Source organism: Hirundo rustica, chromosome 8, assembly GCF_015227805.2.
Source record: "Hirundo rustica isolate bHirRus1 chromosome 8, bHirRus1.pri.v3, whole genome shotgun sequence".
In the NCBI taxonomy this organism is placed as follows: Eukaryota; Metazoa; Chordata; class Aves; order Passeriformes; family Hirundinidae; genus Hirundo; species Hirundo rustica.
Window position 1 is genome coordinate 11488512 of NC_053457.1, and position 25360 is coordinate 11513871.

Here is a 25360-nt window from a genome sequence, read left to right on the forward strand (position 1 = left end):
CAAGAAATCTTGGAGGACTGGCTATTCAGAACCCGATGCTCTAGAATAACACCCTCATTTCTTTGGTTGTGGTGATTCCAACTTACCTGCACACCCACCCCACACCTGCTTTTGTCTTTCAAGCCAATTTTCTGCCTCCACCCATCCTGAATCCACACGATGGCACTACACCACACCTGTGTCAAAAAACAGCAAAAACCCAGAGCTTAGAGCTGAGCGTATAAAAGAGGAGAAGCCTTGCCAAAACAAGATGTCAGTTAGAATTAACCTTGGATTACTAAGTATAAATCTTCTCTTTCACCTTGTCTCCAGCTGGGCAATGCAAATACAGGCAAATGTGGGATCACAGGGAAGATCCAGAAGATGTGGTCATGGTTCTGCAGGTATGATCAACTTTGACAACATCTATAGAATGACAGAATGTAGGAAACCCTGTTCCATTTCATCTGGAAACAATGAAAAGAAAGGAAAAAAAAAAAAAAGGCAAAAACCATTTCATACAGTGAAAAAATGATGAAGCGCATAGTGACTTTCTCATCAGTCTTTTTAGATAGGTGATGAATGATTCCTTCCCCACTCATTCTTCTACGAAGGTTACACAGTCGATCCCCCGCTCCACAGAAAGATCAGACATGACTGTCATTCCTAATATGTGGACTTACCAGTCCTTGAAAAGAAAAACAAAAAGACAAAATTACAGAGTCTGTGTCTGGGCTTTCTGTTCCAATGCTTCATCTCCTCCATATGAAAGAGTGGATGATTCTTCTTATACCAAACGCAAATTTTCCTTGCTGCAATTTAATCCATCTTGCTTTACCACTGTATTCCCACCTATCTACAGTGCACAAAACATATCGTTTTCCTGTCTTTCAACCCACTTTCCAATGATTAGGAGATATGTCATTATATTAGCCTTATTTTACAGGTAAGCAAGCCCAAACAAAATTTACTACAATATTTTAAAAATAGTGAGAGAAGTGTTATAAGAAGAGCAAGCAAACAAACTGGCTTGTCAGCTGGTTTTCATATTATTTAAAAAATAACCTTCACAAAAAACCAATACACATAAACCTCTCCTAGCCCCTTCTAGAACAGTATCATGGGAATTACACTAATTGGAAAGATCATTAATTATAGCTAATGTAGAATTTGAGATGCAATAGTGGAATCTTTTAAGACCAGTCACCATTCAGTCTCATCATCCAGTATTCAGAAAAATATATTTCCATGGATAACTGTACTTCACCACTACCTGGAAGAAAAGGTTGGCTGAAAGGCATTTTATATTTCTGACCAAAACTATAAATTACTGGCCTTTTGATTTATAAAAAAATTGTCATATTTTCTCTCTCTGTCATTATCATCTCTCAATTAATCCTATACTAAAGGTTACTTAATTAGTTATTTCTTCTATTTATTTAATCTGTTTATCAAGAATTTTTTTTCCTTAATAAATGGGTACTGCAGGCCTAAAGTGTGGTCATCTCTTTAAGATTAATGTGTAATGTACATTCAGATAATAGATAATATTTCTAAAATATACATTTTCTAATTAGAATGCTAATCCATTTTCTCTCGGTGTGAAGAACATTAATAAAAAAAGGGGGGTTATATTTCTTTGTTTGAATGAACACTCAGTTACCATTCTGGTTTATTTGTTCAGACTGCTGACATTTTCATGGTCTTTAATAAAAGACCTGATTAACCTGCAGAAAGAGCACGATGTTTGTACAGAGCTTATGTTCTCTAAGCCCACTTCACACCCACATATTGCCTTCTGTTAGGGGAGCACCGGTAATGTCAGCATCCCCTATCACATGACAGCACCTTCAGAGAACTGACCCCTCTGTCAACACAATGGGATTTATAAAGCCAGGAACCAGAATATGAGTAACCCCAGAGCATTCACCTGAGCCTTTGGCCGGCGACAGTGCTGCTCCTGCACCCTGGGAATGGAGAAAACACCTGGCCATGCTGCTCTGCTAACACCTTTATCCACATTGCTGTCCACTGGCATCCTCTTCCCATAATAATCAACTTCCTCACAGTAGGTTTACTACTTCTAGACAAAAGTATTGGCTTAAAATAACTGAGGCCCTTTGCACGTGACTCTCTCAGATATGTTGAGGATTTTATTCTTCACAAGCTGATCACTCTTTCCCTGGTTTAAGAGTCTTAGAAAGTCTTGCACTGTCTGCATGGACAGGGGGAAAATGAATATGACTAAGAAAATTTACCTATGTGCATTTTAAAGTAAGCCATCCAAAGGTCTTGCATCAAATAATTTTAACATCCCAATGACATCAAACATATTTAATGAAACCAAATTTTTTACAGCGTCAGTATGTTTCCCTGTTACATTACTCGGGTTATGACGTTCATAAATAACCAACAGATCAGAAATGCCACCTTTATGTATCAAAAAGTGAGAGATTCTAAATTTGAAGAGAATTTATGTTCAGGGAATTTATTATCATCGCACAGTATCATGGGGTCCACACTAGAGATGCAAAATAGGAAACAGGTTATAAAATGCAAGATATGACCCTAGCAAAGTTATTATCAACTAATTTAAGATATGATGTTGTGACACTAAGGGAAATAAAAGTAATTGTGAGAAGATGTGAAAGGTAGAAAAGATACAGAGTTATGTAATTCCTGAGTCCAAGTTAATTGCAAACCTGAACTGATCAAGCTTTTGCTGAACAACAGTATTTTAATTTATTGATCAGTTTTGCACAGGCTGAACCACTACAAATATCTCACAATTTATAAAGTTCTTACAGTCAGGAGTTTCATTTTTCTGGACTGGCTGCATACTGACTGCTTTTCCTATGAGTATGATGCTTATATTATTTTCCAACTTCCTGTATTTTCTGGGAAAAAAAAAATATAGCAGACTACATTCTCAATACACCAAAGAAAAAATTGCAGATGCAAAAAATACATACTTAGGTTTATGTGTCTCTGTGCCTCTCCTCTCAGTGCTTCCATGTGCACACACAAGATTTAATATTCAGTAACTCAGCCAGGCATACAATGAAGCCTCGGACTTGCATACCTTGTGCAAGACTTTCCTGTGTTAGGAATCTCTGCTGAATGCAATAAAATCTCTATGAAAAGCTCTCTTATGCAATGGGCATATAAACAAGAAATTCTGCTTGTATATCCATGCCTATGCTTTTAGGTACACTGCAAATTCATGCTCCACTAAACTGGCTCTTGGACTCAGATAAATTGACATTATCTCTCTCCTCTTCCCAGGGAGCTGTGGGTTCCTCTAAAGGGCCTGCTAAATCTGTGCAGCAAAGGCTCCACATGACACAAATAGATTACTTGGGGGGTAATATTTTCGTGCATTTTCTGGCTCTCCATTTCCTCTTTCAGCTCCTTGCCTTGTATTTCCTCTGTGTCCGTGAACGCTTCAGCTCAGCCTGCTTCCTGAGCCTTAGCAGCCCCAGGAGCCTGGAGACAGCATTTTCCTACCAGCAAGGTACATATTGACACTCTGAACCTCCAGGGGGTTCTGAGTGTGAAGATCATACACATAGAAAATAGCAGGGTATAAGGAGAGGGTTTGTCTTTCAGGATCAGCAGGATAGCAACCCATAATACCATTAAACTGTTACAGACTGGTGAATGTTGGGGTTGTTTGGAGCCAAATTTTTACAGGTGTTGTAAGAGTTTTCTACTTACGGTGAATACATGCTTAACTACATCTCAAAAGCTGGTGCCTAGATCTTCAAGAGTACACAACAGAAAGAAAAAAGTTAGTGAAAATTACATACTGTTTTTTTAAAGCTTTAACCTAGACAATGAGATAAATCAGATATTAAACCAGAGCTAAATTCAATTGTAACCAAAAGGGCATTTGCCTGTGTTCAGTTTTGAGTAACATCTACATCAGATTGGCACTCATAGCCCAAACAATGACCTTTTTAAAATTCATTTTTAACATTTGGTTTCATATAAGAAGGAGAAAACTTTGGCCCAGATGCTGCCTTTAAAGGAGTGCATTTGTACTACAGAAGGGAGGAAGATGGGAGGAAGCACCTCACACGACCATAGTAGTTATTCCAAAGAAAACAGAGCATCTCTGTTATTCAAAAGGTATAAAAATCTCTCTAGGATATCAAAAGCAAGTTCTGTTCACAGAGAATTAACCTTAGAGAAGCAGCTGGATGAAAACTAGGACATCATGGTATGTTGCATAAATGTGGAATTTCGGATAAAAATGTAGTTTATAATGGAGTTATTTACTGAAAATGTTTCTATTTTTATTACAGAAAGAATATGTGTTCCTAGTCCTGGCTGGCAACTGAAAAGTACAGAAATAGCAGAGTAGCTATCACCGATGTCTAGAAAAGGGCAGAATATTTTGTGGCATGTTGAAAATGCTTTACTTGCCCAGCTGGTTTTAAATGATACCAGCTACAGAGTCCTCTGGACTTTAATCGTTCCAGCAAAGGAGAGGGTTGGAAGAGCTTAATACCTAACCCTTAATCTGGTTGCTCTCTGTTCTAAGGATGCAGGGAAATGTCTGTTTCAATCTAATAACTTTTTCATTTCAGAATTCTGCCTCTCAGAGCAACGGAACAACAGTGTTATTCTGTCAGTCACACAATGAAACTTTAAGAAATGCAATAGCAGATCTTGGAGGGTGAATATTAAAGCTACCATCTTCTCTGTTCAGCCAGAGCTGCAGTCAATTGCTGTTCTGCTGACAGCGCCTTCATGCTGGCTCTAAGTGACAGCAAGAAAAAGAACGGAAGAAATATCTGTAGGCTTGTCATGTACTAATATCCCTTTGATAATGCAGACTGTTAATCCTAACCCAGGTAAAGAGAAGAAAAGAAATTGGGTTCTTATCTTAAAGAGTCCACATTGGCCAGATGAACACTTCAAGGTCATTCAGTATCGCTATAAACAAAACAAATGTATCGGCTCTATTATGTTGCTAAAATCCCATCGGACTGACAACGCTTTCACCAAACATAACCAATTTATTTTTGTTTTAAGCTTTAATTAAGTATTATAGATTGGAGTGAAGTAATTAATAACTTTAAAATACACTGACCCACAGAGAGCAAATACCTCAGTCAGGTGAAGCCTGGGGAAAGGAAATGCATGAACTAAAATAAAACAATTCTGTCCCCTCAGTCTCTCCTAGTAAATCAAAGAAAGGAATTTTTATATTAATTGGCAATGAGTCTATGTCTAGTCTGACTGCTGACACAGTTAGTCATAATAATAAAAAACATGTCTGTGGGATGTGAAAATGCAGTTTGAATGTTAATAATGTCTTCATTTTCTGTTCTGACTGATTGGTTTGAATAAAATTCAAGCAGCAATGTCCCTGCCCTAATTTCTTATCTTGGGAAAATCACAAAAATCAAGTAACATGAGTTAGTGACTGCCCGTATAGGGCGTTCCATTTCAGAGACAGTTCTCAAAAAAACATCATGATAATTAGGTGGGAAATCATTGCAGAAAAAGTTTCAACTTCTGAATATTTTTCCATCCCTCACTGCTTTCATTTATCACAGGTAGAATTTGCTTAGCAAATTCAGTGTGGAAAACACTTAGAACAACGTGGATGGTAAAATTAAAATTACTTGCCCTATGTCCTACAAAATGTAAGTACTCAGACCGCATTTTAAAAGAATATTATTACTCTTTTCCCAAAACCATCCCTCAAAACCTCAAGAGAATAAGCATAAAATTAAATGTCTGCAAAATTTGACCCAGCTTGCTGATACATACAAAAGCCAATGTTGGTGAACCAAGCCTGTGGATTAGGTTTGCATTTCATCATAACACTTTGGCATCCCATCTTTTAAATCTTTTAAAATATGTTTAGCGTATTTACATGCCCAAATTTTCCAAACTGCTGAGGAGATACTATGTTATTAAAAGCATTATTTTTAATCTTCTGACACTGGAACCTCCAATTTCAATGTTTTTTTCATATCTTAATAGGGAATGACTGCTCCTGATGAAGTTCAGGGAATTAAACTTTTACTTATATATTTGTTAAAGATCTCATTGGTCATTTTAGTTCTTAGTAATACAGAATAAAAAGAGCTTAATATCACCCATAACTCATTAAGAATTCAAGTTACTTTACCTGAGTCACTGTTCCCAGATAACAAATACCTTCAAACACTAAAGCTCAAGAGGCAAAATAAATCGTTGGCTACTTGCTGTTTATTCTCCCCTACATGAAGTAGTTCTTCAAAAATATAACTGCATCTGAGAGAGCTGTACCCAGTAGGTTTGGAAAGAGGAACTGAACATGTAAACTTTGAAAATTTCATTTCTTAGTCAAAAGGGAAGTAGATGCCCCAAAATGACAACATTCATACCTTAAAACTATGAAAATCAAACACTTTTCTCTTTCTTGGGATTAAATATTACTGCATATGCAAACCTAATAGATGAAAAATCTGGAAGAAAAAAATCTTTAGAAGTGGAAACATGAAAGGATGGCATGCAGCAATATGCAGAAAAAGCCCTGTTTCCCATTTAGGAAAGGAGGACTAAAGAGGGAAGCGATCCTTGTTGTAAAAGATATAAAAGCTCACAGTTTATTTACATTTTCCTTTGCTGAAGTCAGTCCTGGAAATCAGATTCACATATTTTGCCTGCCTCCTCTCTAGGGCCTGAGCATCAACAGTATGCTGCTGTGAAGGTTGAATTATGACCTACTGTAGAAACAGTACATTTGGCATCACAGCTTCATAAACTGCAAATTGATATCCATGAAGTAGAGCTTTTCCAAATGTGTCCAGAGGAGATTTTTGAATTAAGCGAAAATGACATCAGAAATGATCCCTGATTTCCCTTGGAAATATACACCCTATTTTCTGAGTGTTTCTTGTTAGTAAGCACTTCAGATGCATGAGAGAAGAGTCTTTTCACTTATTTGGATGAAGAACAGGGCTCCATTCACACAGCAGTTACTTTTCAGTAAGACAGACTGTTTTGGGGACAAGCTTACGGTGCTCACTGCCGAGCAGCTCCTGCACAATTCCTTTACTTCAGCAGCGGAGTAATGATTTAGTTCCAATGTCCTCCCTGAGATAAATGGACGACTGGCCTCTCTGCCAGTTCTTCAAATCAACATCACATAACATTACTCTCAGAAGGACAGAAAAGAAACAAATCACTGCAGGCACAGAGGGCAGAGATGTGACAAATAAAAAATCCCCGTCAGAGTGGAGAATGTTGAAAGTCACATTTAGATTTACACCTCCCGCTGCAGGAGACAAAAGTGCAGGAAACAATCAAAGTGCACAGTAGCAATACCTTGGCTCATTGTCATTGAAAAGACAAGCAAAATGCATGGAAGTGGATTTTCAAGCAGATGCACCGCAGCACTGCTGCAGTTGTGTGGCTTTCCCACTGGCTAAGAAGCTTTCCTTGAAGCAGCTTTAGGGAAAAAGTATACAGCCATCTTTAACTTGTGCCATTAACAAGGATCAGTGAGGCAAATATAAGCACCAAAATTCAAGCAGCTAGCTGAAAAAACTATTTTGAGGCAAGAGAAGTTAAACATTTCCCATGCTAATATGCACACTATGAGCAAAAAATATTCATACAACTTTACTAGAAGCAGAAAGACTAAATTATTTTTAAATTTTCTTAAATTATGTAATTCAGATCCCCAAAAGAAAGTGATATACAGGGTTCCAAACATGTTGCAAAAAACCTATCTTTCCTGTTTGAGTTCCTATTTCAACCATGCCAACACTTTCAGCTCTTGGTAAGTCCATGATTTTAAAAACACTTATAATAAAACAAATATAACAGTAAAGACTTCAGTGTATTAAAGTTTGGATAGACTTTAAAGTATCTAGCAAAGACAGAAGGGCAACAAGAACAGTTGGATTCTTCCTGGCTGCCATGCAGGATTAATGTGTTTGACTCAGAGGTATCACAGTGTTAGAGCTGAAATTGTAGTTGGCCATTTTGTAATGCCATCATCTTAGTTTAAAGGTCTAATGTTGAATTGTTCTGAACAATAAATTTAAAACAAAAAACCAAAAACAACAACAACAACTAAAAACCAAACCAAACAAAAAAACCCCCACACAAACTAAAACCAAACAGAAAAAAATCCCCATCCCAACAAATAAACAGAACTAACAAAAAACCTCCAGTATTTTGAATTGGGGCTTGCATAATAAAAGTACTCTGGACACAGCACAACTTTTGAGTGACATTTGGGAGGCATCAGGCCAGAAAGACTGGAATCTTTAGAGCTCCCAGAGGTCATGGTGCAGTAAATGACCTGCAAGGATTGAAAATATACCAAGGTGTGTCCCTGGATCTGATCTCAGGCATCTTACATCACCATAGTCTCTTTTTTTTTTCTCTTGAATTCTTGCTAAAAGATTTTTTTTTTTTCCTCTGGGTCAAGATCAATGTATGAAATCATGCAATCTTTAGAAAGTTACAATTATCTAACAATGTGATATTAAAAGTGTTCTGAACATTTAAATGAGAGTAGCTGAAATCGCTTATGTTGCAATTAAGTGTCAATTTCCATTATGTTTTTAATTGAAATGACATTCAGTTCCGCTTTTTCCCACAACTGTGATATTCATAGTTATAAAATGTAGAAATAGGTAAACAGCAAAAACATTTAGCAGTTACATTTTCATAAAAGTGAACATATTTACTTTTTCAGCTTATAATTCATCTAGTTAAGAGTGAGAAGCTTCTGCTGGGATGTACTTCTCTAGGAATCAAAACAAGATGCATACTCCTGAGATCACTGCTTCCCATACTTACACTGTTTGGGGGTTGACTCTAATTCTAATATTTTTCCTTAGATTTTCTAGCTATGCATTTTAAACTTAAATGTTGACATTACCAGAACATCCAGGATTTCCTTCAATGAAAATTAATTCTTGGTATTATAAGCAGAGGTTGTTTTCTCATCTGGTTTTGCCTGTGGACTTGAGGAGTAAGAAAGTAAGGGCAGAGAAAGACAATTGCCCACCCAATTGCCACCCAACAACATACATGCAGTCCAAGTTACAGAGGTGGGGCAGCAGCTATAAGGACTCTAAGAGCTTTCTGAAGCCAATTTCTAGCACCTAGATCAGGGACCAGTGATTATTTTAGCAACTGGTTTGACTGACCCAAACCAGCCAGTTTCTAGGATTATGTTAATGCTCAGTATACATACTAAAAGACAAAAAAAAACTCAGTAAGACAACTATCAGATGCTCCACAGAAATAAGAAACCAGGAGTTTGGCAGAGCACTAATTATACCTTCCAGACACAGGTGTGAGGACAAACGATCACTTGAAATTCTCCAAAGGGTTGCCCAAGAACTTCCTAGAAGCCAGTCTTCCCAGCAAACCTAGAAATTTGACAGAAATTGTCTTTTACATCTGGAATTACTGTTTCAGCCCCACTCAGTGCTTGGAAAGTCTGAAGGCTAGATCATTGTCACTACTGCATTTTAGAAAGCTGAATGAATAGCCAGGTATGAAATGAATTATTTTTTGAGGCATGAGGAGTAGGTACTTAAAACTCTTGCACCTCACCACATCCTTTCTTTAATGTAACCAATAACTTACTTGTGCCTTTGCCACTCATCAGTGTAAAGCAGTTATCCAGGACACATGCCAATATGATCCTTGTAGCACACACTTAAGAACTATTGTTACCCTGGTTTTTCTGAGGTTTTTTAAGGCCTTTTTAATTTTCATAAATGGAGTCAGATCTTTTAATTAGTGTAGAATATTAGAGCCCAGTTGTCACCGAGACACACAAAGCAGTCACACGCAGACAAGAGATTTTCGCAAGGCAGAGGTCCTTCCGAACCAGCTCCCAGCTGAGAGAGTGAAGAGAAGAGACCCCTTTGTTTATTTCTTACTTTTTATACATTTGTGGGTCTAGCAGAAGATTGGCTTTTTGGGGTTTCCACCCCTCAGCCTCAGTGGCCAGACGAATTGTCAGTTACAATTGTTTTCAGGTTAGAAATATGCAAACAAAGGACAGAGAATGAAAAACAAAGGATTTGTTTGTGTGACATCTGTGGGAAAGGGTAGAAAACTGCTCTAATATTCTACAGTAACTAAAAGATCTGACTCCATTTATGAAATTCAAAAAGGCCTTAAAAAAACTCAGAAGAACCAGGGTAACAAACTACGATTCACAAAATACCTCAAATCTTTTACATTGAAATATTTACAACTGGTGAAATACTTTTTTTTTTTGTATGCATATATTTAAATTCTGCACAATAAAAAAAAAAACAAACCCTATTATTTTCTTAATACATCCTGTGGAAGTGAAGCCTTTCTAAACATGTCAGTTCTGTGGTGGTGGAAGGCTGCATTTCACACAAATAGGCTACATCAGTTCCGTGACTTTTTTCTGAAGCAGTTATTGCTAAGAATTGGTTTGCAAAGTATTTGAACACAGTAAATTACTCAAGCAGGCTCTTGTCAACGTGCATTAACACCATTTACAGCTCTGTTTATAAGAGGCATTTCCCCACTCTCCCTCCACAGCATTTGTATTGAAGTTCATTGTTCTACAAGTTGTATTGATGTTGCTGTGCAAGGTTCAGACTTAGCAAAGCTGCTTATCTGCATACTGCAATACTCTAAGTAGCTGCCTATTGATTTTTCCTTCTCCTTTAAAACCACCATGCCTTCTTCCAATATTTTCCTTAAATACCCAGTGTAAAGGACTGGAAGGTAATACATGGATATTTCAAAGAAACTCATGAAGTCTTAAGATGAGTTAACTCCATCAAGAGAAATACATTTCTTTGTGTTTCATGAAAAGTATAAAATAAATTTAAAAACTTAAACTAAATTCCCTTTATTCATTAAAGAAATAAAAATTCAGAATGACACTGTGAATTAATACATCATGTTATAATCAATATCACATTAAAATAGTTAATTTTTTTTTTTTTCCCCCACAGGTAAGGAACTTGTAGAACTATAGTAGCCTTAGTACAATTTTTGGGCATAAGCATTTTAAAAGGCACATATTAGAGCCATTCAATTATGAAGACAGACAGCAGTATTTTTAGCAAGACCTTTCTAGGAAGTCATTTAAGATATATTACACATAGGTGCCCAGAGTCCTGCCATATATCTTGAGCATGGACAATATGTCTGCAAGAATGCTGCAGTTTCATGACAATTTCTCAAATTCTATTCATGGGTTTAATAATCCCCCATTTTTAAATGATATCAGCTATTTTGGCCTTCAGAGTCCTGTCATTTTCTTAAAAAGTTAATTTTAAAAAATGGCAGCATAGCTCTTAACAGAGAGAGGGCTTTAGAATTATGCTTTCTTTAATGCTCCTCTCAATACCGATCAAAAAGCCATGAACGTTCAGACAGAGGAACTCCAGCCCTTATGGCTTCTGCTAATTCTATAGGCAGGCAGTTCTCCAACACGTAACATTAACCTTCTTAGGTTTGCAGACAGCTGCTCGTGGTTTGAGAACTTATGGTGCATTTATTACCTTCTCAGGGACCTTTTCACAGTATAAGAACAGTGCTGTGTTTGGTTAACTTCCTGAAAGATTTTACTCTAGCTGCCAAAATCCTAATCTTGAGCACCACTGGATGACTAGTTCTGTCCAAAGATCAGTGGTGAGTATTACTAGCATCTTGTTCCATCATCAGTAGGCAAAACTCATGTCCTTCTTCTGGTGACAGCATGACTCAGTTGTGATTGGTCTTTTGGCCAGTTGCTCATGCATGCTTTTGAAAAAGAACTGTACAAATTGTTTGTAATGAAATCCAAATCTGCTGACAGTTTAATTATGAAACCTCCATTTGGGCCCTTTAAAATTTTCTCCATGATCCTATGCTGAGTGACTGTAAACAGATTTATGATTTCAGGTTGAAATGATGCTGAACGCAGAGGTTTTGTATCATTTAATGTGAAACCAAGCAAATCTTTGCAAATTTGGGATAAATTTATTATACACTCTTCTAAAAGTTCAAATATGAAAGTCAAAGAAAAGCCAATAAGAGTAAAAAGAGACAAGAGATCCCATAAACCTCTGGAGATAAAGTGGCGGTCTTCTAAACAAGTAGAAAGATTAACAAAACTGTAATATTCAAGAGTTGCCAACATTTTGTAGTTCACAATTTTTACAGCATTTACTCTCGATTTTGATTAAAGGGTGTTTTTGCTCATGATCTGTTCATCCGCTTCAAATAACCAAAATACTCACCACATTCTTCTTGTTATTGATGTGAAGCCTGGAGTCCTTTTGCTTACGTGCAGCATGCTTACAGGCTAGGCAAGCACACAGAAGGACATTACTATTTCACATGGCTACAGACCATTAAAGCTGTACTTTTCTAGGGAAAGATGATGGCCCCTTCACCAGTGATGTATAACCAGCTATGGAATTAAAAAACCTGACACAGGAGATGAGATTTTTGAAGGCAGAAAGAAAATGCAGAGATCACACAGTACAGAGGCAAACACTGAAAAGAGAGGATATGGGGCATAAAAAGCAGGAGGAGTCAGAAGACAGCCATAAAGAGTATGAAAGTCAGGAAAAGCCTAGAAGTGGAACAAGGAGTCTGCCTGGGTGGTGAGAATGCTCAAAAAGGGTGTCTGTAAAGGGATAAGTACTGCTAGTAAAAGGCACACTAGAGAGCTGAAATAGTGATCTGAGCTTCTCCTCAGAGGTGCCTGGCAAGAAGTTGCATAGTAAGCACACACTGTGTCATTTACTTCATCTTGCAAGGTATTACTGTGACCAAGGTTTTGATGTGCTACCTAATGAGATGCCAACCCTCATGAATGAGCAGTGATTTCAAATATTTCCTGATTCTCACTAATATTCACTGCACCTATCTTAGAATTTTTTCTTAGCTATGATGTAGTCTTCTGCTGGGATAGCTAAACTAATATTCTTTTTTGTAGTGGGAGCAATTTATTATTCCTTTCCAATCAAACAGCAGGTAATGAACCCAAGAGAGAAATCTTTGAATACAGTTTTGGGTTTTTTTCTATAAGCTCCTCTAGTGGTTTAGTGTAAAAAAAATGGAATCTGTAAACATGTCTAACAGAGAAGATTTTGATTTGTTCACAAAATATCTCAACATTATTTTGTATCATGTAAGCAAATATAAATCAAACTTGTCTTTGATACTTCTCTCTTCTAGGCTGGCTAGGGCCAATAATATATTTCCCACCATTGCTTCATTAACCAGACCATATCCAGTTTGATGAAGACATCTCAGACGGCTACTACTGGGAAAAGAACATTAATAATAAAGTAATAACAATATAATGCTTTTTACTGACCAAAGGGTAGCTTTGAGACTATTTTTAAATGTGGATTTGTTAGCCTTGTGATGGATTAGCTTGTTGTCTGTGAACTGCTTGATCTCCAAGGTTCAGATGTTTCTCTAATTAAAAAGTGGATATGAAAGTCAAACATTCTGCATTTGACAAGAGGGGAAGATTTTTTGTTAGCTTCTTATTAATGTTGAGAGAAACCATATGGAGATCAGGCTTCTGATTGAGAAGCATTTCATTTTCACTTCCTAAACAAACCACAGCTCAGTCTGGAAGTGATGCAAGTGGTGCAAGTTTTCAAGTTGAACGTTAACAGGAAGAAGAAAAGGAAAGAGTAAAACTGACAAAAATTTTAAACACAGCCCTGAAGGAATCTGCCAAACGTGATATGTTCATAAAAATCAACACTTCATTCAAAAAATAGATAAAATTTCTGGCTAAACGTAGTATTTTCTACTGTATTTTCACATAACTACCAACTCACATGAAGCTGTTCCAGATTTGAAAGCACTTACCAGAGATTTCTTTTACAAGGAGGAATCTTTGATTTTACATGTACTTGGCTAGGGCAGCCTAAATAATCCGCTCAGTGAGAGGAACCAGGACATGGGTCCATGACAAGCAATATCTCCTGCAGAAATCACAGAAAATGAGGAGTGCAATGGAGGAAGGCAGCAGCATCCCTGCCAAGCCCTTTGTATTGATTGGAGAACCAAAAGGTGAATTGCTCAATAAGAACAGCAGTTAATCTGTGCACTCGTGACAGAGAACCAGCTCTGATTTTAGACGTGGGTCTGTTGCAATGTGAGAATTACACAAACTCTTGGTGGGGGAAGGGGGAAGAAGAATTTTATTAACTCAGATAAACTATACTGATGGAGAAAGCAAATCTGATTTGATTGTGACACAAACACCCACTTTTAGCTGTAGACACAGGGTGAAAAATAATTAGAAATGGGTATTATTATAAAAATAGATTTTCTGTGTAATTTATTCATAGTTCATGGTTCTGTGCTACTGAACACGCTGTGCTGTTTTTTGCCTCTCATCTCTTTTGATTAGTAAAAATTCCAAAAAGTCTAAGTGAGTCGTTATCTCAATGACATTCTCAACTTCTAATTACTCTGATCATTTCTGAAATTAAGATACAGTTCCAACCCTGTTTTGACTCTTTTTTTTTCAAACTACCTCATGATGACTCCTTTTATGAATATCTTACACAAGTATTAAGTTGTTCCCCAATTTTATTTGCTGAATGCTGCTTAGAGTTCTAGGGTTACATCCTAATTCTAGCATTGTGGAAATAAACCTGGTTTCTGTAATAATTCTTTTCCATTTGTACCAATTTTATCCAATATTGTGAAATTAGAATAGCCAACAGAAACTTAGAAGCTTTTCAGATGAAGCACATGCATTTTAACTGAGTTTTTATTTTACAGTTTTGCTACTAGCAGAGAACAATTTTATTTCTGTGGTCTCATTCCACAAAAATAATCTACGTTCTTAGAAAATATTCATTTATAAGAAAAATAAACCAGCAAAATGCAGTTTAAAAGGTTGAATATTTTTCAGGACTATGAAAAACAAATCAAGACAAATGAAAATGAGATACAGAAGATATTTCCATCATCTCTGGCTTCACAAAGCAGGGGTACAAGAAGATGCCCAGACCACTTCTCACACATTGTAATAAATATCCGGTCCCTGTTTGATTGTTTTCACTCTCTCTTCCACCAAAAATAATTGATTTTTTTTCCTTATATATGAGAATCATTGAATTCTTATGGCTCATAACTGCAGCATGATCAATATTACAAAAAAAGTGTTACAAGTGCAGATATTTTGCATTGACTCAGTTAAACCCTTCTTGATATTTTTCTGCGATTTACTCAGCATAGCCCTTGCCCTCATTCAAAGTGAGCCCGCCCTGGAGAAGTATTAAGACAAAAAATTTTGAAACTGCAATTCTGGTTTCTCATACTCGTGTCCACTCAGCTCAAAAATGTTATTAAACACCTGTTTCTCCCTCTCATACACACACACACAGATATAAATATATACCTGAGTATATTTAATTGAGAATACTTCTGATCTATTATCTCACCTATTTGATACAAAGTTTATCAGCACGGAGATCATGACTTCCTGAGTCTGCATACAGCTGTTGCCAAAACCTGTGCCCTGACTTCCCCATACCTGCATTATATAGTAGTGTTCTATAACTGTACTATGATTATTGAAACCATCACAGAAAAGAGTCCCTTATTATTGCAACCAGCATGTCACCGAATCACAGCTGTGGATTTATAATACTACTGATTTTATCTATTAGCACCTATAGATTTCATTGTTCTACAGAAACAAAGTAAAAGAGTGTAGTCTATGCCATTTCAAGATTATATTTAAGAAGGATATTAAAGTTGCAAATCCTAAAATTGTTAACACCCCAAGGGACCACCTGGCCCTAGGTGCATCCCCCCTTGTTCTACGTGGAACACTGTGCACATTCTGGGGTCACTAGGGGTACACCAGGGTGATACTTTTTGGTGGGGAGACTGCACGGATGTTTTAACTCTAGCATCACAACACGAGATGCAAGCTGCCAGTTCTGCTCCACAGCAGCACTGTTAGTTAAGCAGCTTTAGGTCCAACCAGCTATTTCAAACACTCCCTTGGCTGCAGCTTGAAAAGCACAAGAGAGGACACAGTGAGGCGGAGGATACTCAAAATAAATCTTGGCTGGTATGGTGGCTGAGGAAGGAGTTACACCACTTTATCACATACCCTTTGTACAATGTTAAATCTAAATTAATTAAATAAATCAGTTGATGAAATCACCCTATAAATGTGACAGCACATCATAATTCACCGCAGCTGCAAGATCAGGGAGCAGATGGAAGACGTTGGATTTTCCTTTGAGCTGAAGTGCCATTTTGCTGCTCCCATTCTATTTCTTTTACGATTACTACAAGTGCATGTGTACAAAGGGCCTGATTCTGCAGCTGCTTCTTGCACAGTACTTCACTGTCAGGAAACTTTCCACAGAAACAAAGCAGCTGCAGAACAATACCTTTCATATTTTGTTCAGTCATAGGAGGAGAATCCTGGCCTGTGTTACATGGGTGAAAATGAGGACAAAAGTTTGCTTTAATTGTAGTCCATTAAGCAGTGAAATGATCCTCCCTGTTGTCCTCTCATTATGCCCTGTACATTAAACAGAGTTCTTTTAATAAGGGTAATTATTTCCTCTGAAGTTCAAGCTTCAATGCTAGCAAGCAATCTGGATTTTTCTCATGACAAGTAGCGCCTCAAACAGAAAACAACATGGTTTTGGCTGGCTAGAACTTAATATTCTTAATTCACCTTTACACCATGCAAAGGGATCAAGGAGGAACGGAAAACATGAAATAAAAATATTTTCAAATAGTCAATATGTCCCAAATTTAAAAAAAAAAAAAAAAAAAAAGTGACTTAGAAATTGTTTTTGGAACAATTTATGGCTGTTGTAAGGTGGAGCTCTCAGAGCAGGCTGGTCACACCTCAGCCATGGGCCATGCAAGGAGAGCTGCCGGCTGCAAATGGCCAGACTTCGCCCTGCACTTCATTCTCTGTGTCATGACACAGTGACATGGAAGAACAGGAGGGTGCTATGCAGCTCTTGATCTTTGTTTTCATCTTCAGGTTCTCATGTTAAAAAAGAGATAGTGCAGAGCGATGGACTTGCCTCATCAAAGGAAACAAGCGTGAGTGTCAGTCCCTGTCCTGACGGGACGGCAAGGCTGAAGAATCAAATAGGATTCCTTTGCACTGACTTGTAGTCTCACCCAAAAGCATACCAAACACAGCACAAATCTTTCCATATTGCTGGATTTGAGTTCATATTGTTTTGTTGGTTTTGGGTTGTTTGGTTTTGTTTTTTTTTAATTCTCTCTCAAAATTGTATGAAGATTTCTTGAATAGCAAAGGCAAGCTCGGAAACGTGAATCAGAGGGGAGAGGAAGACAAGGTAAAATGCCTATGTATCATGCTCCAAAAATGGGAATGATTCCTGTGGAGTACAGGCCACTAGAAGATTGAGATTAATCTCCCCTTCTCACTCAAAGCTGGTTGTAGGAATGAGGATTGACAGTGGTTAATATATGAAACATTCTCGTGAGCATCTGCCCTGACAGTAGCTACTAAAGACAGAGCAAACTCCCCTTGTTGTACTGAGAGCATGCATGCTGATGAGCATGGATGCAGCTTTAGCTGTAGGGGGAAGAGATGGGTGTTTCTTTCCCCACTGAGGTACTTCCCAGTTTCCCAGCCTGCAATCAGAATGTTCATGCAGACAGAAGCTGCAAAGAGAGGTAACACATCTATCCTGAGGTGAACACTTATCAAAGTCAGGCTTAAATTTAAGGGTTTCCAGAGGGCAGTCTAGTAGAACAGGGCTGGTATGGAACTGAACATGTTACACGTTACTCCACCTTCACATTTCCTCATCTGTCATACTCCTAAAGTTTATTCTGAAAGATTAAATGGGCTCTGTAGACCATTATGCTACTTGGATTACCATTCTGTCTTCCTACTCAGTTATCTGTTAAGCATATTTGAAAGCTTAAACTTATAAAACCAATCCTTAAACACTTAAAGCTCAAGAATGACTTTTAATGAACACTATCATTACATCTCCAGAACTACAAACCACAGACTCAGAACATTTTCTTTAGTACCAATTTTCAGATCTCAAACTTACTAGGTAATTACAGCCTGTTTATATTAGAACCTAAATATTTATTTTGTTTGTCTTAATCATGATTATCAACAGCCTGCTTGACAAGACCGTAGCACATTGAAGAGAAAATGAAACTGCTTAACAAGAGCACTTTCCATGGCCTAGATAAAATGTCTTGTTGGTTGCCTCTATAGGAGTATTATAGACTTTATGAGTTCCAGAAAGAAACAAATAAAATCTTCCTTCCCAGAATTTTTCTTTTCTTTTTTATAGAGGATTGAGACTAATGCAACTTTTTGTTTGCAGCAATAACCTGAAAACAAGAAAGGGTTGGGATTAGAAATAGTTAATACTGACTAGTCAAAATGATGCCCTTTCATTTTTGATAATGGTTACAACAAAGGGTTTGAAATCAATCCTTTGGTTGAGGTACAACAGAGAGAAGGAATAGAAATGCAAACGAGAAGGAGCACAACAATGGAACACTGAGGTAACTAATTTAATGAAGAGGAAAAATTAGAGGCTTTGTTGCTGTGGAGTTGATAGTAGGTGTTTGTTTTGGGTGAGGGAGGTTGTTTGTAGCTTTTTTTTTTTGATGTGGTGGTTTTCTTGGGATTTTTTGTTGTTGATTTTTGTTTGTTTGTTGACATTTTTGCTTGCCTTTCTGTGTGTGTGTTTGCTGTCTGGCAGCTGACCTATTTATGTGCCAAACAATTCTATATTAGGGCCAGAGGTATAGATAATAAACAAAAAAACAAAATTATGAACCACAAGTAATGCTATAGAGAATCAATAAAGTCATCATATTCAAGAAAAAAAAGCATCCACAATGGATCTGCTTCCATTAGAGAATAATCCAAGGAGCCTAATTTAGGTTTGAGTTCAAGACTAGTCCTGAAAAAGCACCAGTGAAAGAACAGGGAGATTCAGATTTGATTTGATTATATTATCTGAAGTGCTTAATGCTAACACAACTGCCATGTAGCATGTGAGAGCAAGTTTTGCACAGAAAAAGCAAGTCTTTTCCATGGAGATGAATCACTGATAAGATGAAAAGTTGATGGCCAGCTGTGATTGTGGGATCAGGGGAGAGGCTACTCATTTTTAACTTTCTGTCCCTCTCAATACTATAACATAGTAATTCACCCATTGATGATAGGAGATTTCAGAAACTAATAAACTACCTCAAGGACTGAGAGATAAATTCCCTTCATCACATTTCAGTGATGATTTTTTCAAAGGGTGTACATCTTTCTCTTTAAGCGTTTCAGTTGCTTGTGTTGCCATTGTGACACACGGTAATCCTAGAGCACTCTGTTTCTTCTTTTAAAAAAGCACTGAAAAAATAACTGAAGGGAACTGATAAATCCTGTGCATTATTTTAGTTCCAGAGCTGTACTCCTACTCTGGTATAGAAAAGCTTTATAGGAGCTTCCTCCATGATTCATAATATTGATTTTAGGTTTTTAAATATCTAATCCAACAGTTTCAAATAAAGCAAAGAACACATCACCTGATTTGTGAACTGTCTCAATATGATGGATAGCTCTTGGCCCATTCATATCAACTCCAAGCTTTACACAATATAGTTTGAACTCTTTGTCTCCTATCACTGCTAGAAAAGCTATCTTATTAACATTACATACATCTACTCATCATTGTGACAGAAAAACAACATGATCATATTTACAGCAAGAGTCACAGCTGTGGGTGTTCCTTACAAAATGAAATTAGTTTTGATTTTGTGTCATGCCAATATTCATTAATGACATGGACACTAAGAGGGCAGGATCAGACAGAATGATGAATCATTGCAACAACAATAAATGAATATCTTAGCCAGGCTCCACATACCCCTCTCTTCTATCTGACATATATTAGATGGTCTTCTTGTAAGACTGTTGGAATTTTACTCTCTGTCCTTCAAAGAGAAAACTTATGGATTATAAGGATGAAACCACAAACATATATATATAAAAGCTCAAAAAAGGCTCAACAGGCCCTGTTGACCACATAAATAAAAGTGTTATGCCAATGAATAATAGGATAACAACAAGAACAACCAACAAATACTGCATCCAACAAAAACTGCATTGCCATTTTTGTTTGAATTTACACTAGAAATATTCTTGTTATCAGAACTCAGATAGTTCTGACAGTAAGTTCTCTGAGAAAGTCTTTAGCTAAATTTGTGAAACGAGTTTGAAATGCTTTATTTTGGAAAAATTAGTTCAATATTTTCTGAGAAGCTTCAAACTGCAAATGACATAGCCTAAGTTATAAAGTATTTGAGGCAAGGAGCAGATCTGCTCTGCATCTGCAAAATGTCTGATATGTTATTGGAAAAGGGATAAATAATAGAAATTAGTATTATCACTTAATTTCTCAAGCAAAACTGAGCATTTTAAAATCCAGGGAAATCTACTTATTTATATGAGGCAAATAACAAAAATGATGTAATTTAGGAAATACATAATTTGCAATATGAACCAGCAATACTGGAAACACTGAGACAGTATTAAAATTATTATTTATAGAAGCACTGAAGACTATGGGCTAGAGATGTGCACAAATAAGCTTCAGCTTGGCTGCATATATAAAAAAGTTAGAAGGTAAAGTTTAAATAAAATTACAAGGAACTCTGTTGGTGTCTTGTTAATTTTCTCTCTAGATTATAATTGTGGTAAATATCTTTATGTTTGGAAGCATGGCTTTTCTCCTTCTATGGCTTAAAGAATATGAGTACTGCTGGTACACAATGAAGGAAATGTAATTTAATGTATATTAGAAGTTCACTGTTTGAATGAATAAGCATATTTAGAGGCTATCTCATTGATGACATTTTCTTCTCTTTTTTGAAATAAATTTACTAACTTTAATTAAACAGTAATATTTGCTCTTCAGAGCAAACTTTAGAGGCAAATTGGATTGGTCTAATTCTTGTGAAAGTGGTTTTAATATGCTTTGGATAAACAATAAAGCGGGACATTAGGTCATAACTTTCTAGATTTTTCTAGTTAATTATTTTCGGCCAAGAATACAGAATATTTACAGACTACCAAATGTTAAAAAACATTTGCCCTCAGCAGCCAAAAGTAAGGAAACTCATAAGAGATGGTAGGAAAAGCCATATACACTTACGTTCTGATTCTCTTTTTAATTCTTAGTAAAACAGCAGCACAATTCATTAGTTTCCTTTTACGTTGGCCAACTCTTTAAGCCACCAGGTGACTTAGAACTTCTCCTGGGTTAGGGCAAATTTGGGAAGAAACTTCCAAATGAGGTCTCTCTAAAAGCAAATTCAAGTGGCCCCTTCCCCCTCTCCCAAAGAAAATATTTCCTTGGAGAAAGGTAGAAAAACCCTATTTATTTATCAAGCAAAGTATTCACAAGCATAAAAACATGAATAATATCAAACAATCAAACCTCTCGCTGTTCTGAAGAGATGACAAATTCAGTAAGTCCTTGTGGCGGAAGGTCGCTCGGCTTGCTCAGTCTCTTATCAGTCCCTCCTGGGCTGGAACATGCCATGGCCCAAGCCCTGGTAAGCCACACATGTAAGCTCCCGATATTTTTCTGAATTTTCAGTCCAAAGCAAGTTTAAACAGTTCCAAAAAGAAAAAAACCCCACAATCTGAGGAACTTCTCTGCCTCATCTAGCTAAAAAAAAAACCTAACTAAAAAACAAAAGAGAACCCTTTCCCACTGTCTGTCCGTGCTGTAGACAACACAATCCCAGAAAAAGGTGTGGAGAAACAAGTGCAGTTTCTGATAACAAACTCCACACTTCTGTCCCCCTTCACTCGCAGAACCAATCTTAAGAATACAAAACCAGATATCCAACATAAACAGACAGTTAAAGATAGAAACATCATAAAGTCACCCCAAAACAGAACTCTAGTTTGTTTCTCATCTCAGAGACAAATGGAAAGTCTTTAACGGTATTTTGTTCTCAAATCAATGTTAAAGTTAACAGCCCCTACAGGAATGATCTGCTTACTTTTCAGCCAGGGTCATGGAAAATCTTTCACTTTAAAAATCCTGTGCAATTGCCATTATTGACACTAAACATGAAGTAAAGGTGAAGGGTTCTTTTCCTTAAGAGAGAGATGTTACTCAATACTAGTGTGGGAAACATTGGTTCACATTTATTTCATATCTGTAATACAGATACACTTCTCAAATTGTGTATAGCTTAAAAAAGAAAACTATAGGTAGGGTTCATCACCTTAACTTTATGCTGAGAAAGAATAAAATTGCTGGATTTTGTACTCTGAAGGGTTTTGGAAGAAGACTGGCACACAGCACAAAAGAAGATCTCCCAAACTTTAAGAGGTTTGCAAACATTAAAATGCAGTCAACGCCCAACAGCATTCCCTTCTCTTTCTCCAGAAGTAGAGATGGCAGTATTCCAGTTTCTGAATAGCTAATGTTCTCTTCATGCTTAATAAGACAGCTTCATGCAAGAGGTAATTGCTACTGCTCAGTAGAAGTAGATGGGCTAACCAAGAGGGTAGCTGTACTGAAAGGTGCTGTCCCAGCGTAGCCACCTTATTTCATATATTCTTTTGGCAAATGAGACAGAAAAGTCCATTCATAGCATGAGAAACTACTTCAAGCAGGCATGCTGCACTTTCCAACAAACTTTTTGCAACCACTAGAAAATACCTTTTAGGAATTACAGAACTGGCACAGTAACAACCCTCTAAAAAGAGGGAAAACTGACAAAAGAGAAATATATGATAGCCTCTAGGATGGTTTAACATACATGCTGATCAGAAATAATTCCACTGAAGCCAAGAGATACTTGCAAGCATAGGTAAGAAAGCAGGAAGAAATTAGATTTCTCCTAAGGATGCAGTTACACATTCATTTATCTTGGTGACATTGCATGTAAAATAGGTCTCAGCACTCTTTCTTGCCCTGCCAGGTCTTTGGTTCTACCATCCAGAAATATGATGCAAAATGCTTCTTAGGGCTGGCCTCTGAACCACTTATGTAAAAAAACTATGTATATATATATATGTGTACTCACACAAAGCTATGTGACACGAAGGAGAAGCTGGTTTACTAAAATGATTTTAAAAGGAGATCATACAATCATTACCAGTAGAAAATAATTTTTAAAAAAAGAAGCCCCCAACAAAACAATCAATCCCCTGAAACAACAACGAACCAACCTCCCCCCCCCCCCCCCCAAAAAAAAAAAAGTCCTCAGACTTCAGGTTAAGGGTACTGGGTTTTTTAAAGATAATCTAAAAATATATGGCTAGCTTCTTCTGACAGGCTACATTTCTAATTTCACACATTATGTGGGCTTGTGGATCAATGGCTCAGAAATTTCCTTGTTCACTCCAGTCAATTGTGCCCTGCAGCCTTGTTATGCTATGGCTGGGCAGGCACCCAATTCCCAGCTTGCCACCTCCCTGACAGATGTTATTTCCAGGGATGTTGATAGCTTCTAAAGAAAATGTCAAATGAAAAGCACTCGGTAGTGGTCATCTTGCCCAAGAGAAGTTTGAAGGAAGCAGAAACTGAAGTGATCTAGCAGTCACCCCACAACCAAGAAAGCCCATGAGAGCAGGGAAAAGCTTTCCTTGCAGCCAGGGTTGGTGAGAGAGATCCTAGAGAGCCCTTGTCCTACAGGGTGCAAATCAGCAGCAGCTCCTCGCTGCTCTTCAGAGCCATGGAGCACTCCCCAGTCCAAGGAATATTTTAAAGGGAGAGGACCTCCTGGCAAAATTACAGCTTCCTTCTTGCTCCAGATAGCTGTGCCAAGGCAGGAAGCCTTCAGCCTGGACCCTGAAAGCTCATGAGGCTCTCAGGTAAAAGATGAGTACTTATGATGTGTAGGACAGAATCTTGGGAGGCTGAGCCATTCACAGGTATTTCTGAACCTTTTACCACTGTGCTTGTAAATTGCTGATGAATGGAAGCAGTAAGGATACAATTTGCTGAAGAAAAAATAACTAATTCCTATAAAGAACCAAACACAACTTAATCTTTAACAGTAATTTAAACTGTACCCCGGAGCCAAACAGGTTTAGGGTTTTTTATTCCCTATTGTTAAATTCACCAAGAATTAGACTTTGACTTTAAAGTAACTGAGACTGTTAGGGCTAATGATGGGTATTCAACCAATTTTTCAAAATTGATACATCAATTAATTTGGTGCACTTCCACTGAATTACCTGAAAGACATTGTCATCTTCCTCATAAATCATCTCAAGTTCAGGAGGAAAAGCTTTTTAAAAGTTTGTCTTCTCTCTGACACCAGAAGGAAGGAAAGTCAATTTTTCAGCAAGGGGGTAGAGCAGAATCTCCAGCATGGCAGTGAAAGCATCCAGTCATAGTGGATCACTTACTGAGGAGGAGCCACACTTAATTTTAAATCCAGGATCAGAAGCCTGAGACACTTTCTGATACCACCGCAAACCTCACTGCATTAAGCAAATTCATCAAACTGTTGTTGGCAAGGCACTTCAAACACAATATAAAAATGCAGCTGAGAAGACCTGAAAAAATGCAGCAGGGACAATACAGTGGTTGGTTTTGGAGACACAACCAGAGTTACAGGCTATGCAAAATTTCTTTCAGATCCTGTCTAGCTCTTTATAAAGGCACACTATATACGCCATTTGGCTTTTTTTTTTTTTTTTTTTTCCTGCTGAGGTGACTCCTACGTTTGCCAGCTTGCAAAGATGCAATGAAATTGATTTTAGTTTCATGCTTAATGGCTGTGACAGAAGTGGCACCTGGACACTGAGGAGCAGATCTCTCCCAGCACTGACCTTTGGCCACAGCACTCACGGCTCTAAGTGGATCTTGGCAACCTAGTATTTTGTGGAACGGATTATTACATGATTACTATGGAAATACAGGACACTAGCAGAATATTAGCAAAATAAAATATAAGCCAATAAATACAGCACTCGCTTGTTGAAATATAATTTCCAGTCAGGGAAATAGACGACAGTGCAAACAAAACAAAACCTAGGCAGTTTTAAATATTTAGTCTTTGAATCTTCTGGAAAGTTACATTAGTGCTTTTGGATTTAGGTTTTTTGGTACTTTTTTCCCCCTAGAATATTTCCAGCTCCTTTCCCACCCTGCACCACTCCATACTCAAAGCTCTTATTTCTCCCTGACAGACTACTAGCTGAAATCAAACAATCAGTGTTGATTAAGTTTATAAAAATGGAGTTCCTCATCTTCTAATCAATACTTTTGTTGAATTGCAACACTATAAATTTTCTTGGCCATTTACTTTAGCCCCCTTCCCATAAGAAGTAACCCTTCCCAACTAGTAGTTAGGGATGTAACCTATTCATACA

At 37.3% G+C, this 25360-nt stretch overlaps 1 long non-coding RNA gene across 5 annotated transcripts in view; it reads right to left on the minus strand.

Moving 5' to 3' along the window:
* The window catches only part of LOC120756230 (uncharacterized), a 179078-nt gene that overhangs the window by 15325 nt on the left and 138393 nt on the right, over nucleotides 1-25360 (minus strand). For all 5 annotated transcript variants that reach the window (XR_009208107.1, XR_009208106.1, XR_009208104.1 and 2 more), the window contains 5 exons: nucleotides 13825-13940; nucleotides 9284-9374; nucleotides 8879-8963; nucleotides 302-446; nucleotides 87-176 (listed from right to left, as the gene is read on the minus strand). This is a non-coding gene — a long non-coding RNA (uncharacterized LOC120756230). The remainder of the gene's footprint in view (nucleotides 1-86; nucleotides 177-301; nucleotides 447-8878; nucleotides 8964-9283; nucleotides 9375-13824; nucleotides 13941-25360) is intronic.